This window comes from Schistocerca gregaria, chromosome 8, assembly GCF_023897955.1.
Source record: "Schistocerca gregaria isolate iqSchGreg1 chromosome 8, iqSchGreg1.2, whole genome shotgun sequence".
NCBI lineage: Eukaryota > Metazoa > Arthropoda > Insecta > Orthoptera > Acrididae > Schistocerca > Schistocerca gregaria.
This window is the reverse complement of record NC_064927.1, coordinates 309114324-309130792: the sequence shown is the minus strand read 5'-3', so window position 1 is coordinate 309130792 and position 16469 is coordinate 309114324.

The window sequence follows — 16469 nt, the reverse complement described above, 5'->3', positions numbered from 1 at the left end:
GCTCGTGAGAAAACACGATGAGAAGACACTAGAACAAAGGTGTTGCAACTGAATGTTATTAAAAATTAAATGACCTGGAAAAGTATGATGTGAAGAGGTAACATAAGAGAATCTATAGCGAGAACAAGGCATAAGTTGAATGCACACCCAAAGTTCACACCAAGAGTTCACGCGGCACTAGAAGAAACAGTAGAAGGGATACGTTGTGGAGGTACACAACAGTTATAAAAAGATTGCATAGAGGGAAATATTAGCACGAATCCTATGAATGTTGAAAGTAAAGGACAAAAAAATTCGTCGACTAGTCTAATGATAAGGAAAAACTTTTGTTTGCTCAGGAAACATCGCTACATGACTAGGGCTATTACATTGCCTTAGTATTTTGTTTTAACGCTATATTTGTTTTCATGATCTCCCAAGAACCTATAGCTGATAGAACATATGACAAATACAAAGAGTGAAGATTTACATTGTTAATAAATATTTGTATTATTTTACACTACCAATTAATGTTATGTATATTTTAAATCTTACAAACATTACTAAACTAACCCTTGCATTCAGATTAAAAAGCAAGCTGTCCTCGCCTGTTTTGCATTTGGACACTGTGGTAAGTACTATGGGACCAAACTTCTGTGGTCATCTGTCCATAGGTTTCCATACTACTTAATCTAACTTAAACTAACTTAAACTAAGAACAACATACACACCTATGCCCAATGGAGGACTCGAACCCTCGAACCTCCAACGGGGACAGCCGCGCGAACCGTGGCAAGGCGCCTAGACCGCAAGGCCACCCATCGCCTCCTGATTTGCATTTCTGGACTGAAGTTTGACAAGTACAGCTGTGGCATCATACCTTTATCATTCCTACGTGGGACACAAGGAAGTACGGTCGGAGCTCTGGATGTATACTGTTGTTTGTTAGGATGCATATCATTGCACACATCTAGTTTTGACGTCGAATGTCGTATAAAGGTGTTGCTTCTGATGAGGTCATTTTCTGTCTCAGTAGTGACATCGTAACTGCCATCTACATTTATAACCTGCGAACCACAGTGAACCGTATGGTAGAGGGTATGTCCCACTGTACCAATTATTAGGCCTTTCTCCTATTCCATTCATGTAATGAGAGCAGGGAGAAAGAGTGTTTAAGTGCCTCCGTGCTTGGTGTAATTAATCTAATCTTTTCCTCACTATCTATATGGGAGCTATACGTAGGGGGTTGTAGTAAAGGGTGTTTATAAATTACTTATATAAAGGTACCCTTTAAACGTGAAGAAAGTAAATAATTTACAGAAATGTTTGGTACACCATTAAATGCATTATATTTTCAAGTTTTATTCACAAATGTTAGATGTGTTTACCTTTTGTAACACAACAAATGTCCCGTCTGTAATCAGTTTCCTGCCAAATCGCACGAAGCAAGTCTAGATGCATGGAGCAGCTGCTTGTGTTGTCCGTTGTCGCAGTTCGTCGACCTGCTCCAGAAGATGCTGAACAAATATTCTGTCTTTAATGTAACTCCATGCACAGAAGTCCATGGGGGTTACATCAGCTGATCGTCTTGGCTAGGGTTTTGTTCCTATACATCTAATCCTAGTCGGCACCTTCCTACGGGGATATGCAACAACTTCACAATAGTCACGTGGTGGTGCGCCATCTTGCTGGAAAATAAATTCTCTGCTCATTCAGATATGTTCAGGTGCGATATGCCGAACTTATTCAATTGCAGCATCAAAGAGAAGACACACAGCCAGTTTCGGTGAAACGATTGTACCAGTTAATAACAGTTTGTCCTTGAAGTGATGGCTTGCGGTATTTAGTCTTGAATTGTCGCTGAAATGTAGCAGCGGATATGGTTTCGTGAAACCATGAACAACACTGCTGGTGCTCTACACCGTTATATGATGACTATTGGAATAACTTATTCACTCATGCCACCTACGGGAACGTTGGGAACTAACGGTGTTAGGCTTAAATAAAACTAGAAGATATTCTGCACTCAGTGCTGAATCAAACACTTCAGTAAATTTTTTGCCCCTTTCACAATTAAAGGTTACTTTTGTATAACTAATGTACACTGAAGCGCCAAAGAGACTGGTATGCATGCGTATTCAACTACAGACATGTAAATAGGCAGAAAACGGCGCTGCAGTCGGCAAATCCTGTATAAGACAATAATTGTCTGGCGCAGTTGTTAGATCAGTTACTGTTGCTACAATGGCAGGTTATCAAGATTTAAGAGAGTTCTCGCGGTTCTAGGCGCGCAGTCCGGAACCGTGGGACTGCTACGGTCGCAGGTTCGAATCCTGCCTCGGGCATGGATGTGTGTGATGTCCTTAGGTTAGTTAGGTTTAAGTAGTTCTAAGTTCTAGGGGACTGATGACCACAGCTGTTGGGTCCCATAGTGCTCAGAGCCATTTGAACCATTTAAGAGAGTTTGAACGCGGTGCTTTAATCGGCACACGAGCGATGGGACACAGCACCTCCGAGGTAGCGATGAAGTGGGGATTTTGCCGTACCACAGTTTCACGAGGGTATCGTGAACATTAGGAATCTTGTAAAACATCAAACCTCCTACATCGCAGCGGCCGAAGAAAGGTCTTGCAAGAACGGGACCAACGACGACTGAAGAGAATCGTTCAACGTGACAGACTAGTAACCCTTCCGATAATTGCTGCAGATTTCAGTGCTGGGCCAACAACAAGTGTCAGCGTGTGAACATTCAACGAAACATCATCGGTATGGGCTCTCAGATCGGAATGCCTACTCTTATACCTTTGATGACTGCACGACACAAAGATTAACACCTCCCCTGGACTGTTGATGATTGGAAACATGAAGCCTTTTCAAATTGTATCGAGCGGATGGACGTGTACAGAAATGGAGCCAACCTCATCATTCCATGAACCGTTCATGTCAGCAGGGGACTTCCCAAGTTGGTGGAGGGTCTGCAATGGAGTGATTTGGGACCCATAATACATCTAGATACGACTCTGACAGGTGAAACGTACGTAAGCATCCGGTCTCATGGCCTGCTTATATTCATGTCCATTGTGCATGCCAGTCGTCTTGGAAAATTCCAACAGGACGATCCTAGACCCGACACGTTTAGAATTGCTACAGAGTGGCTCCAGGAACACTGTTCTGGGTTCATGCACTTTCGCTGGCCACCAAACTCCCCAGACAGGAACATTATTGTGCATATCTGGCAAAGTGCTGTTCAGAAGTGATCTCCACCCTCCCGTACCCTTATGGTTTTATGGACGGCCCTGCAATATTCATGGTGTCAGTTCCCTCCAGCACTACTTCAGACATTATTCGTGTCCATAACACGTGGTGTTGCGGCACTTCTGTGTGCTCGCACGGGCTCTACATGATATTAGGCAGGTGTACCAATTTCTTTGGTTCTTCATTGTATAAACACTTATATATCTTTGGAATTATCATTTGAACTCGGTTCTTGAAACTCTGATAGTAGACTTTCTGCGGATAGTCGAACGTCTACCTTCAGGAGTCTTCCGGTTCAGTTCTTTCATCATCTCTGTGGCACTCACACACAGGTCAAACAAGCCTGTGACCATTCGGCTGCCTTACTCTGTAACTGTTCGATATCTGCTGCTAGTCCTATTTTTCAAGGGTTCCATACGCTTGAGTAGTGTTTTAGGATGAGTCGCACGGGTGATTTGTAAGAAATCTCCTTTGTAGAGTGATTGCATTTTCCTGGTACTGTACCAATAAACTGAAGACCTTTACTTACTTTTACTCACTCTACCCACGACTGGGACAATGCAATAGTTCCATTTCGTGTCCCTACTAACTGTTACTCCGAGGTATTTGTACGAGTCTACGGATTCCAACTGTGACTCACTTATATTCATAGGACAGCGCTTTTTTTTTTTTTTTTTTTTGGTTCTGTGAAGTGCACAGTTTTACGTTTCAGAACATTTAAATCTTGTGGCCAATCTTTGTACCACTTTAAAATCTTATCAATGTCTGACTGAATATTTATACAGTTTCGTTCAGACTACACTTCGTTGCAGATAAAGTCATCATCTGCGGAAAGTTTGAGGTTACCATTAACATTGCCATTAAGATCGTTAATATACTTCATAAACAGCAGCGAACCCACCACCTGACGCTGTGCTCCACCCGAAGTTACTTCCACATTTGTCACTGGCTCTGCACACGAGATGGCATGCTGTGTCCTCCCCACCAAGAAATCCTTAGTCCATTGACAATACACCAACGATCGTACTTTTGATAATAAGGGTACGTGTGGTACTGAGTCAAATGCTTTTCGGAAATCGAGAAATACTGCATCCGCCTGACTACCTTGATTCATGGCTTTCAGGATGTCGTGTGAGAAAGTGCAATCTGCGTTTCACATGATCTACATATGTTTTGGTTGGCATGGAGAAAGACGTTCTGTTTCTGATACCTTTTCATGTTTGCGCTGAGAATATGTCCTAAGATTTAACAAGATATGATTGACAAGGACGCTTGGCAGTGGTTTTGAGGATCCGTTCTGCTACCCTTCTTACTGACAGGTGTGACCTATGTTTTCTTCCCGCTGCCGGGGACGATTTTTTGTTCCAGGGATTTACAATAGATAATAGATAAGTTACCGGTTAACTCAGTCGAAAACTGGGTACACAGTCTGACAGGGATTCCATTGGGTCCTATGGTTAATCGAAACGATTTCTGATGTTTCTTAACGCCACTGACTCTAATAACTGTTTCACACATGTTTCAGTTATACGAGGATTAAATTGGACCAGTACTTCCGGGATTTCCTTTGGAAATGAACATTTGGAAACAGAGTTAAGGTCTTATGCTCTTGCTTTACTATTCTCTGTTTTAGTTGCCAGCTTGTCCATGAGTGACTGGACCCAAATTTTGGTACCGCTGACAGCCTTCATGAACGACGGCCAGAATTTCCTTATCTTTCAAGAGAGGTCTTTCGACAATATTCTGGTACGCTAGACACTGAAAGCTTCAGTCATTGCTCTCTTGACTACCAAACGCGTTTCATTCATTCTATCTGCAGCTCTAAGCTATGTTTTATACTTATTATGCAATAGTCTGTATTTCTTTACAAGTTTCTTTACAGTGACTGTATACCATTGAGGAGCCTTCCCATCATGAACTGTTCTACTGGGTACGTACCTGTGCAGTGCATGGTCCACGATCTTTTGCCACAGTTGCTCTACATGATCCTGTCCAAGGAAAAAAATTTTCAGTTTCTCATTGAGAAATAATACTACTGCTTCTCTGTCTAGTTCGCTGAACATATTAATTGTCATGCTTATTTTAGTTGCCAGTTGTACTTCTGTATTCATTGTTTCTATAACTGCCTCATGTTCACTGATGTCAGTTTCGGTATGGATACCCTCAAAGAAGTCAAGTCTGTTTGTTTCCATTTGATCATATATATTTGCGTCATGAGTAGAGTTCTGAAGTATCAGTTGTAGATAGTTTGTCTCAATGAAACTCCATATGCTCTGGCGCTCCTATGTCACCACACATACACAGCGAATTGGGGAAACTACTTTATTTTGTGTAAGTACACGGGATATGGGCCGTGATCAGCGTTTAAGCGTATAATAAACCTGGCTTCGGCGGACGCTTCCTCTTACACCGGCCAACGACATTTGGTAGGAGCCGATGGACGTTTGCTCCGATCTTTGTTTCGTCCAGTGCCTTCTGCCTCTCCTCGGATCTGTGCAGCTTTTGCTTATTAGCGATCTTTCGACCGGTGACATCTTCCATGTTATCTTTGTCTCACTTACGCATCCAGTACAATGACCCTCGTGTCATTGTTTGTGGGTCGATTGCACAGGACGCAGGAACTAGGAATGTACTTTAATGACGTCTGCAGAAGCAAACTCTAGAGGATAAATCAGAAAGTTGGCGATTGCACCAGAACACCAGATGAACACAGCTACACTACTGGCCATTAAAATTGATACAGCAAGAAGATGACGTGCTACTGACGCGAATTTAACCGACAGGAAGAAGAGGCTGTGATATGCAAATGATTAGCTTTTCAGAGCATTCACACAAGGTTGGCGCCGGTGGCGACGCCTACAACGTGTTCACATGAGGAAAGTTTCCAAACGATTCCTCATACACAAACAGCAGTTGACCGGCGTTTCCTGGTGAAACGTTGTTGTGATGCCTCGTGTAAGGAGGAGAAATGCGTACCATCACGTTTCCGACTTTGGTAAAGGTCGGATTGTAGCCTATCGCGATTGCGGTTTATCGTATCGTGATACAGATGCTCGCGTTGTTAGCAGAATATGGAATCGGCGGGTTCAGGAGGGTAATACAGAACGCCGTGCTGGATCCCAACGGCTTCGTATCACTAGCAGTCCAGATGACAGGCATTTTATCCGCATGGCTGTAACGGATCGTGCATCCACGCCTCGATCCCTGAGTCAAGAGATGGGGACGCCTGCGATGATGTACTCAACGACGAACCTGGGTGCACGAATACCAAAACGTCATTTTTTCGGATGAATTTAGTTTCTGTTTACAGCATCATGATGGTCGCATCCGTGTTTGGCGACATCGCGGTGAAGGCACATTGCAAGCGTGCATTCGTCGTAGCCATACTGGCGTATCACCCGGTGTGATCGTATGGAGTGCCATTGCTTACACGTCTCGGTCACCTCTTGTTCACATTGACGGCACTTTGAACAGTGGACGTTACATTTCAGATGTGTTACGACCCGTGCCTCTACCGTTCCTTCGATCCCTGCGAAACCCTACGTTTCAGCAGGATAATGCACGACCGCATGTTGGAGGTCCTGTACGGGCCTTTTTGGATACAGAAAATGTTCGAATGCTGCCCTGGCCAGCACATTCTCCAGATCTCTCACCAATTAAAAACGTGTGGTCAGTGGATGCCGGGCAACTGGCTCGTCACAATACGCCAGTCACTACTCTTGATGAACTGTGGTATCGTGTTGAAGCTGCATGGGGAGCTGTACCTGTACACGCCATCCAAGCTCTTTTTGACTCAATGCCCAGGCGTACCAAGGCCGTTATTACGGCCAGAGGTGGTTGTTCTGGGTACTGATTTCTCAGGGTTTATGCACCCAAATTGCGTGAAAATGTAATCACATGTCAGTTCTACTATAATATATTTGTCCAATGAATACCTGTTTATCATCTGCATTTCTTCTTGGTGTAGCAATTTTAATGGCCAGTAGTGTAGGAATAGCGCTTGGATATACAATTCATAGAGAGAACCTGTGGCGCTATCATATAGAGGGTATGCAGAACTAAGTTTCCTTGCCCTCGATAACCTGAAAGGACAATCGGCCTGGCGATTAATAGCGCTGTGCGCGCTTGTTCCTCTTATGGATGAGGAACGCGACCGTGGCCCCAATACTGTCGCAGCGCCCACGACCTCCCGTGGCGTAATTCCTGCTCTGCCATTGACACAAGGCGCGGGCTATGCACTCGAGCACTCGGCGCTCCTTAACTGCCGCGCCTGCGCCCTCTGCTCGCCGCTCGCTCATCCGACAGGCGCGACACTAACGAAAGAAAGGAATGCAGACGCGCATTTCTTACGAGATACTCAGGCGTGTTCGCCAGCGGCTATAAACGCGACGAAAGTGGGCCGTATACCTCCCGTAACAACCTCGGGTTCCGTCGCCATGCCTTCGCACCTTGCTGTCGCCATCTTCCTGTATTTAATGTCCTCGTAACCAATGAGTATGTCCCGTTTATGTGGGCCTCATTTGATTTATGGTGACCATTGAAACGCAGCGCGTCATTGTAGTGATACCTCATGAAAACGTTAATCACTGTTAGTGCCAAAGTCAATAAAATCAGAATAGTCAGCATTAAACGGTCAGTAGTGGCCCTTATTCATTAATACAGGTAATGAGCTGAGCGGATAATATTACGCTCTAGAATTATGGCATTTTTTTAGAACAAATATCTCCTTATAAAAGATAACATGGATTCCGCGAACAGTGATGTTGCGAAATTCGGTTCGTTCTGTTTCTCTATGAGATCCATAGCGGTGTAGATAACGGCCCTCAGTTTGACACCATGTTCCGTTACTTCAGGAAGGCATTTGGCTCTGTCCCGCACTGCAGTTTAGTGGAAAAAGTACGAGCTTACCGAGTATAGGGCCAGATTTGTGACTTGGATGTAAGACTTCCTCACAGACAGAACTCAACACCTCGCTTTTAGCGGTGCAAGATCTACAGAGTAAATTTCCGGAGTACCGCAAGGACGTGCCATACAACCGTTACTCCCGTAGTAGAAAGCGTCGGAGGCTCTTTAAGACTGTTTGCAGATGATACGGTTGTCTGTAAGAAAGTAGCAACGCCAGAAGAAATAAGGTACAGAAGACTGATGTATTGTGCAGGCTCTGGCAGTTGAACCTCAATATAAATAAATGTAACATACTGCGCATACACTGGGCAAGAAATCCACTACTGTACATCTACAGTATTGACGACAAATTGCGGGAAACAATATGCACCGTAAAATGTCTAGGAGTAATACTAGAGCACGACCTTAACTGGAATGACCACATAAAATAATTAGTTCCTATGGGAACAATCTGCTGAGGTCATCGGTCCCTAGGCTTACACACTACTTAATCTAACTTAAACCAACTTAAGCTAAGGACAGCACCCACACCCACGCCCGAGGGATGACTCGAACCTTCGACGGTAGGGGGGGGGGGGGGGGAGCCGCGCAAAACCGTGGCAAGGCGCCCCAGACCACGTGGCTGACGCCACACAGATTCATAAGAAGAATCTTAAGAAAACTTAACTCATCCACGAAAGGAGTGTCTTACAAGACGCATGTTCGGACGATTCTTGAGTGTTGTTCATCAATCTGGGACACTTATCAAGCAGGACTGATAGAAGAGGTACAGAAGACCCAACGGAGAGCTGTGCGTTTCGTCACGGAATCGTTCGGTTGATGCTACAGCGTTGCCGAGATGCTCAAAAAATTCCAATGCCAGAAGCTACAAGAGAGGCATTGTCCATAACGGAGAGGCTTATTACTGAAATTTCGAGAGAGTACTTTCTGGGAACAGATGCACAACATATTACTTCCTCTGATATACATTTCGCGAAATTAGAGCTTATACAGAGGCTCCCCGAGAATCATTCTTCCCATGCGCCATTTGTGAGTGAAAAAGGGAGGGGAGTGATCAGTTAGTTGTATCCGTCAGATGGCTTGCGGATTATTGATGTTATGGATGCAGATATAAAATATTAGTCACCCTTAATAGAGTACAATGATCGCTTTATAGCAGCGGTTCCGAATCTTTCTTAGACCATTTCCCCTGAGTGCAATCAAATGTTGCCACCCCACGTTATCACCAACTTTAGCACCTAAATAAAATGTAGAATGACAGGCTTTTCTTCGAAAACTTTTATTTTTTAAATTGATGAAAGAGGAATGGTATTTAGTTTGTGCGTGCGTGTCTCTCTCTCTCTCTCTCTCTCTTTACCTGTGTGTGTGAGCGTATGTGCGTGTGTGTGTTTGGTTTGAGAATGAATGAAGAAGAAATTCGTGGTACAATGCAAGTGCTACCCACAACTCCTCAGAAAAGAAAGCTAACTATCCATAGTGAGTGTAGACACTTGTTACAAAACATGGTTCCCCTGCATTACTCCTATCCACTGTGACACTTGCTTGACCTGAAAACTGGGACCTCATTTAAAGTCAAAAGGGTTCAGAAGTGTGTACTATACTTACTGTTTGTAAATCCCTTGACTGTTGTAACCTTACTTCTGAAATGACAGAATTTGAACGACTTTAGGCTGTTATTCCTTTGTGTCCAACCGCTCTAAAAATAAAAATAATAATAATAATAGAACTGTGTACGGTAGTATAGTAGCCCTAATGTAGTTACTGCTGTGTCGTGCTGTCAATTATTTCATGTAGCTGCTTCGAAGCTTGCAATGAAGCAATTTCTGGACTACTGCAGCTACTGTCTACGGAGAAGACATTTTCTTGAAACACTTGTTAGTATATGTCTCACTTTTATCATCAGCGATTTACCGGACAAAGGGCAACATATGTGTCTACTTGGTGGCTATGTGAGGAACCTGTAACCTCCGCATTAATGCTACAAAGTTAAAAAAGTAATTATTGATAACTTATATAATCAGTATTAGAGTCGTACAAAATTCTAATAACAGTAACGATCTTTTGAAAATAATTTAGTTTGGGGAATGAAAAAAGATAGAATGGTTTAGTTTTTAGCCTTCAGAAAATGTAATTGCATCCTTCAGGAGGTAGTTACCCCCTGATTGGGAACCAATGCTTGTAAGTGTTGTAGAGCTGGTACCAGGCGCTCTTCTGACTCTTAACCACTGACATCACGCCAGTGAAGTGGTGTACATGTGCTAGTCTGTTGTTTGGAACTGGTGCAGTAAGATAGGTCGACGTGGATACTTGCAGAATGGCTATCGGAGCTAGCCTGTTTGGACGTGCCCATGGCGACAAGGCGAATGAATTTGCCTCATTTGTTGGGGTACCAATGCGAAGCGTTCAGGGAATCAGCAAGAAACGATGTACCATTCATAGCCATATACCACAGCAAAGAAGAGTGCTCGTAAAAGGATCCTAAAGGACTAGGACCAAACACCAGGGTCACGGAACGTCAAAGAGAACCGGTTTCAAACCAGGCAGGAATTGTTGCTTTCAGTGAATGGATCTCCATCTTAACCACCATCAGACACTGTGGAGGCTGCTCCATTCGGAGGGCGCCTTGAGTCGAGTACCTTGCAAAAGGTCATTGCCTACCGTGTAATATACAACGACACGTCTTCAATGGGCCAAACTCAGAAACCGGGCTGCACCTGACAGTAGCCATGAAGTTTGGACCGCTGAGTCTCGATTTTGCCTCTTTTCAAATTATGCAAGGCATCAAGTGAACAAACGGCGCAATGAGGCATGACACCCTTAGCGTGTCGAAAGTCGCTCAATGTGGCGTCGAATGCAATGAGTACTTGCCCTCGGCGGCCGAACTTCTCCGAATGGGGGACTCCCAGTCCAGAATGCCTTACGCTCATTTCCATTTTTTGCACCCCTAGCTTGTGAAGGGTGTACTTCAGACCGGAGGCGGTCCTCTGATTATGGATGTTCATCTTATTGCATGGACGAAGGACTCCAGCTGATGATATATATGAGTAAAAGTACCACCACAGCTGTATCTTGAGAACGTCTTTATCACACGAATAGTTTCGGCGGCAAATTATCAGCGTCCTCAGGCCCCATCACTGCCAAAAAAGTATTTGATCTCCTTGGCGCAATTACTATGGAAACCTTGCTATTAGCACGGTTGGGTTAACTTTCAGCAGGAGTCTATACTCGACACCATTTTGTCCCCAATTGGAGGCTCCTGATGAAAGCTAGACCGCGTGTTTTAGTCACAAGGATCCCATAATAAATGCGCAGTGGTGGGGCCTGAGGATGTCTGTAATGTACAGCCGCAACGAGTCGTGTGGTGGGAAAAAGATACTGCTGTGGTGGTACTTTTTTTTCATATATGTCATCAGCTGGAGTCCCTTGTCCATGCAATAAGATGAACATCTATAATCATAGGACCGGCTCCTTCACAAGCTAAGGGTACAGAAAAAAATGGAAATGGTTCTCTGATATGATTTGGGTTAGGTTTTCGTACCCTGATTTGCACTCACTCACTCAATTTTTTGTTTTAATGTTTCCGATGATAAAAGTAACAACAGCTGTGTATATTCACTGAGGTGACAAAAGTCATGGGATGCCTCCTAATACTATATCTGGCCTCCTTTTGCCAGAAGTAGTGCATCAACTGGACATGAGAGTCCCCTGAAGAAAAACTGAGCCCTGTTGCATGTATATCCGTCCATAATTGTGAGTCAGCCGAGGTGGCCGAACGGTTCTAGGTGCTACAGACTGTAAACGCGTGACCGCTACGTTCGAATCCTGCCTCGGGCATGGACGTGTGTGATGCCCTTAGGTTAGTTAGGTTAAAGTAGTTCTAAGTTCGAGGGGACAGATGACCTCCGAAGTTAAGTCCCATACCGCTCAGAGCCATTTGTACCATAATTGTGATAGTATAACCGGTTAAAGATTTTGTGCTCGAGCTGACCTCTCAATGACGTCCCATAAATGTTCGATGACATTGATGTGGGGAGCTCGAAATGCCCAGAACGATCTTCAAACCAATTACGAGCATTTGTGACATGATGAAATGGTGCACTGTCATCCATAAAAATTACGTCGTTGATTGGGAACATGAAGCCCATGGAAAGCTGCAAATGGTCTCCTAGTAGCCGAACAGAACTATTTACAGTCATTGACCGGTTTAGATGGACCAAAGAACCCAGGCCATTTCCATGTATAAACAGCCCTCGCCATTAACGAACCACCACCAGATTACACAATTCCTTGTTGACAAACTGGGTCCACGGCTTCGTGGGATCTGCGTCACACTCGAACCCAGAATCAACTCTTGCCGACTGAAGTCGTGTGTCACTTGATCAGGCCACGGTTTTCCAGATATCTAGGATCCAAACGATATGGTCACAAACGCAGGACAGGCGTAGCGGCCAGTGTCGTGCTGTCAGCAAAGGCCCTCGCTTCGGTCGTCTGCTGCCATAGACCATTAACGTCAAATTTCGTCTCACTGTCCAAACGGATACGTTCGTCGTATGTCTCACATTGATTTCTGGTGTTATTTCACGCAGTGTTGTTTGACTGTAAGCAGTGACAACTCTACGCAAACACTGCTGCTCTCGGTCGTTAACTGAAGGCTGCCAGCCGCTGCGTTGTCCGTGGGGAGAGGTAACACCTGAAATTTGATATTCTCGGCACACTCTTGACACAGTGGAGCTCGGAACATTGAATCCCCTAACTATTTCCGAAATGGAATGTTCCATGCGTCTAGATCCAACTATTATTCCGCATTCAAAGTCTGTTAACTCCCTTTGTGCGGCCATAATCACGTCGGGAACCTATTCACTTGAATCACCTGAGTACAAATGCCACCTGCTACAATGCACTGCCCTTTTATACCTTGTGGACGTGATACTGCGGTCATCTGAATATGTGCATATCCCTAAACGACGCATAAAGCATACGTTCTTGGTTTCAAGAACACTCAGGAACATTGTGACGCCTGTATTGGCTCACTAAATCACCCGACTTTAATCCCAAAGAAAATCTCTGGGGCTATCTATAACAGCGGGTGGGGCATAACAATCAGTATCTCCGCGTTATAGTAGTTCAGTGAAATCTAATCGTCAATGAGTGTCTGGAGATTGATATGGTATACTTGAAAGAAATCCGCCGATTTGACGCAACTGTCAACGTCAGAGTCATTGGTACACGGTATTGGCGTGATGCCTACCGAGAGTGCTTATAACCCAAAGTAAGTGGGAAAGGTGCCACATTCCACTGATACGAACCCCATAATATCAGAATGATTTTACAAAATCAGAATCATGTTAATAATAAATTTGCAAAACTGTCTTGTCTGTTTGTCTGTTGGAACACGGTTCTCCAAAACTATTAGAAGTATTTTCACGGAGTTTTCATAGGTAACCTGAGCACAGCCTGGGGCGCCATAAAGACTGTATTACATCAAAATCAGATTACGGAAAAAGGATTTCATCTTTTAAAGGTTTTTCCAAAACCGTTGTATCTGGCGGTTGGTCTGTTTAACACTCTAACCACCTTCTAAACATTCATGGTGGTGTCTGTTTGTCCTATATCGTGTCTCCCTACCACTTTCGCGCAACGACGCTCTGAGCGTGTTTTTTAGGGAATTAACTAGTTTGAACCTGGGACCTGTTGCTGGTAAGGAGACGCCAGACCACACATGACATGTAGAATTCAGAAGAGTTCAGTGAAACTAGCGATGATATAACCAGATACTAAATGATCTCAGCGTCAGCTCCACTGCACTCCCTGTAAAAGAATCTTAATACTAACTAAATTTAGTGGAAAGGGTTCAAGGCTTTCCTATTTTTAGTTAGCTGGTAAAATAACGTCGAAAAAGCAGTTAAGTTTACCATTGGAAATTTTATTCTACTCACAAAACATTGTTTATAAATTGCACTATTGATAAAATGAGATGTTTTAATACAGGATGGTAAAAACCAACTGCGTTCAACAAAAATGTGAACGAATATTCCCTGAATGGGTTTCCAAGTTCTACAATCGATCGAAGGATCTATAATCTAGGTTCAATTTAAGTTTCACAAAAGAGAAAACTATCAAAATGGTCTACAGTGACCCTCAATTATCTTTAATTACTTATCTAACTTGTCGTAAATTACAGTGGCTGATGTGACTTCTCAATAACTATATAAAAGAACAATCATCGCGTTTCAGATCTGTTCTTCAAGTGGCAAATGTGAACACCATGAGTTTTAATTAACGATTGACACTAGTATTACGCAAAAAAGTGGTGTAACAGATGAGTCATTTGCAGTTCTGAGTGAAGCCTTATGCGCTCAAAAATGCGGCATCGCGTGCGTTCATTACCTTGTCGGTGTTTAGGCAGCGTCAGGGCGACAGCGGCCGGCCCACCAGCCATCCAGCTCGCCGTCTCGGAATTAACTCTCTCCTAACTTCTCCTTACTACAAGTTACCGAAGTTGGTTTAAAAAAAACTATCTGGCTGTGTTTTCATCTGACTAATCAGGGTCTCAATGTTAACCTTAAGCTCCGCCTACAAAAATTCTGTCTATCCAATGAGAAACGTTATACTTTTCGTGGTGGGGCAATGTTTTTAAAGTTTGCAACGTAACAGAGACGCTAAAAAGTCTCACGCTAAAACCTGCAGCTGGTGTGGTCCTTTTAGCGTTATCGTAAGATCTATACTGTTCTTCTGGAGGGCTCTATCTTTTAACGCGAAAAAGTCTCACGCTAAAACTTGCGGGTGGTAGTGGCCCTTTTTGTGTTATCGTAAGATCTATACTGTTTTTCTGGAGGGCTCAAGCTTTTAACATGGGCTGGGGGGTGGTCCTTGACGTACCTGAGACGCGAAAACGTCTCACGCTAAAACGTGCGGGTGGTAGTCTTAGGGGAAGGCTGGCGACGTGAGTGTCCAGTCCGTGCCTTATCATAGGGCCTTCTAGCTTAACACGGTTCTGCTCTCGGCTTCTGTCCTCGTTTCTCCCCTCGGAACTGCGTCTGCCTCACGGTGGGAAGGTACGACATGCATTTAGGCTTTCTTGTGTCAGTCTGTGGTATTCGACTTGGTCACTCGTTACTCGTATTACTTTGGTTAATTTAATGTCACGATTTATTCGGAGCTATGTGACATACTACTGGATTTGCTTATCATGTCAGGGTTTTCATGGAAGGTGTTGGATTTGCCTGACACCTTACAACCTAAACTACTAGACGAATTTTCATGGTGTTTTCGCAGGCAACTTGAACATACGAGGGTTGCCCAGAAAATAATGCACCGCATGTTTTTCTTCGACTATTCGTTATTGAACCTAATGAGAATTACACACACAAAAGCATGGTGCTTTGTCTACATATCCTATTTTTCTACGTAGTCTCCATCCCGTTCTATGGCCTTCCTTCAGCGCTAAACAAGGGTGCGTATGCCCTGACGATACCAATCCTTGTCCTGGTGGCGGAGCCAGTGCTTCAGTGTGTGGATCACCTCCTCATCGTCCTCAAAATGTCTTCCACGAATGGCATCCTTTAATGGCCCAGACAAGTGGAAACCGAGGGGGCTAGGTCAGGGCTGTAGGGTGGATGGGGTGACACTGTCCAACCCTTTTTTCGAAGTGTTCAGCAGTCCTCAGCCCTGTATGGGGCCGAGTGTTATCGTGTTGCAGCAAAACATCTCCTGGTTTGCTATGGCGCAGAAGTTTCCGGAAGCTTGTGTTGAGTTTTGTTAATGTGTTGACATGTGTTCTGAATTAATGGTATCACTTCTTGGCATCACATCATTTAGAACCACACCTTCACAGACCCAGAACACGGTGATCACGACCTTACCGGCGAAAGCAGTGGCTTTGAATTTCTTCTTCTGTGGGGAGTGGGAATGGCGTCATTCCATTGACTGTCGTTTTGTTTCGGGCTCAAAACGGTGTACCCAGGCTTCATCACCTGCCACAATTTGGGGCAAGAAGGGCTCCCTCTCAGCTTCAAAACAATGCAACAAATCAAGACAAATGTTTTTCCTGTGCGATTTGTGATCCACCGTTAGACACCGTGGGACCCATCTTCCACACACTTTTGAATATCCAAGAATGCGGATAATTGCATCCATACTTCCTTTGCTCATTGACAGATGCAGCACCAGCTGCCGAGTCGTAATGCGTCTGTTCTCGCGAATGACAACATCAGCTCCCTGCAACATGCCAGGTGTGACAGCCGTGGACGGTCTCCCCGACTACTGCAAATCGTGGAGCTCCGTCGAACCGCCTTCTGATTTTGGTAAATTAACACTTCTAAGCTATGAAA